The sequence below is a fragment of the Sparus aurata genome, chromosome 17 (assembly GCF_900880675.1).
Source record: "Sparus aurata chromosome 17, fSpaAur1.1, whole genome shotgun sequence".
NCBI lineage: Eukaryota > Metazoa > Chordata > Actinopteri > Spariformes > Sparidae > Sparus > Sparus aurata.
Genome location: NC_044203.1, coordinates 47,853 through 50,180, shown reverse-complemented (window position 1 = coordinate 50,180; position 2,328 = coordinate 47,853). Strand labels below are relative to the sequence as shown.

Below are 2,328 nucleotides of genomic sequence, written 5' to 3'. Positions count from 1 at the left end.
ACGCAGGACAACAAACAACCAGATCTTGCATCGCAGGCGGACGCTGTGAGGAGTTCAGCTCGGAGTCGATCGAGGACAAAGAGGGTAAGATTTATTAGATTAGATCCGTTTTTGGTCAATGTGACTATTATTCTATTAAATAATAGATGTGTTGTATCCATACGCAGTGCATCGCGCAGTACTGATCGTCTTTATTGATTGTTTTTACAGCTGCTGGAAGCGAGTTGCCCCCCATCACCTCTCTACCAGCGGTAATTGTTTTTTTTTACAAGTTACAACGGTTTATAAACTTTAGATATATTATTAAAGAAACAATGCGACGTGATTAGCGATTATAGTTTCCAATTAATAAAAAAAAAATCTGCATAAAAGCAGGTGTTCCTGTGGCAATTGTGTACAAATGCCTACATAACCTGAGAATATCTGCTGTATGGAAATACCACAATGAAGTGTGAACACTGGGCAAACATGGTTGTCATTTTGCTGTCTCTCTTTTCTCTAATCTATCACTCACTTACCTTTCATAATTTACAGGTTACACGATGACTACTGCAGCATCCTGATACACCATCATGCATGATGGACCCTCCTGGCCTAGAACCTGTCTGCCTGAATGTATCTGCACTGCAGAATGCACTGAACATTTATCGGACAGACTATGGACCTTTGAGTCTGAGGGGAATAGTGCAGTAAGCTTTTAGTCACATAACTACTATTCATTTATCGCAAAAGTGTTAAGATGAAAAGTACATAACTGCTTCCTCTATCTTAGATTGCTTATAGTTTATCTTGTACTTATTACCATGAAAATTACATATCAAACAATGAAAACACAGAACAGTTAGCAAAGATGTTTTATTGTAAGAAACATTTGTAAACATGTGTTGACATGAATGAAATAATAACAAGAAGAAGAAAATATAAAGTGAAACAGTTTGACTTTATATATTAACTTCAATATCAATATGAAAATAATAACAAATAAAGTATCTAGTTGCCATGGGTGTAAACATTCAGTGCTGACTTTATATTGAATTGTGTTCAGCCAATATAGCCTACAGAAGCTTTGTAAGCTGGTGCTGGAGCTCTCTGGGGTGGAGAGTGAGAGTTGTGCTGCCTGTCTGTGTGGTCTGAGAGGTCTTCAGGGATTATGAGTTTCAGAACCTCTTTCACATATGGGGCAGGGTCCTGGAAAACCTTCTCGAGATCAGGTCCAACAGTGCATCACCACAGTCTGCAGTGAAATAAACAAAAATGTATGTTTACAGGAAAATTACAGTAGAACCAAAAAGCCTTGTGCTGCAGTGTTGTAAAGTTTCTCTTATTTCTCCTAGTGACTTCTAATTTATACATTCTCCTTATTATTTATTTTGAAACCATCTTAAAAGAATTCAGATTTTAAGTTTTAAGTGTTTGTGTTCAACCTTTTGTCTGATGCCTATGTGTCCATGTTTATTTTAATTTGTGAGGTTCAAATAAAAGATTGTAAAACTTACAGAGTGTCGCCTCTGTATTCACGGGTTTGGCTCTGCACTCTCCCTTCCTTCCTGGACTTTGGAAAGCTCAGTTTGAAAAGAGGATCTCCTGATGATGTGGTAGCTTGTCCTCTATCAGCCTTCTCATTGTAATGCAGTGCAGCCAGGTAGAGTCTTGAACAGTAAAAAGACAATAAAACATGAAAACAATTGCAAGAAATTGGCAAACAATGGAGACACCGTGCGGTGAAGGGAGGGGCAGTGGGGTAGCCATATGCAAATGAGCGGCCGTCGACGTAGACAGCCGCAGTAAATTTGACTGGTGTATCTGGAAACTGCAGGCAAGACCCCTTTAGAAATCTGTATCTCACTCAAAAAAGCACGAATGGTCTTTTTTCAAAGTTTCTAGGTGTGTGGCAGCACCATAGACCCACAACACCCCAAATACCAGAAAAAGTCGGTTTTTCATAATATGGGACCTTTAAAATGATTCATTCAAAAGATTCGTTCACGGAATCTTTCAGTGCTCTCCAACTCCCTGAACTGATAAACAGCCAAACGAGCTGTCATTCAGTTCATGATTCAGCCCTAAGGTTCACGTTCACTTACTGAGGGACGGTGCATTCACAGACTATAGTACACAATCATTCGCAGGAGACTATGGAGGACTAAACCTGACATAAGTATAAATAAATAAATAAATAAATGCTGAAATAAATGTATAAATAAATAAAGTATAAATAAGAATAAATGCTTTTTATTTATTTCTACATTTCTGTTCACCCACATTTATTTATTTCTGTATTTCTGTGTCCATATGTTAATGAGGAGGTAGGAGGTCCTAACCTCAGTC

At 38.1% G+C, this 2,328-nt stretch overlaps 1 long non-coding RNA gene across 1 annotated transcript; it reads left to right on the top strand.

The window, feature by feature from the left end:
* On the top strand, positions 1 to 860 carry LOC115567809 (uncharacterized). The gene is made up of 3 exons (XR_003981258.1): positions 1 to 84; positions 211 to 251; positions 535 to 860. It is a non-coding gene; the product is annotated as an uncharacterized LOC115567809 (long non-coding RNA).
* Positions 861 to 2,328: the final 1,468 nt, after the last annotated feature.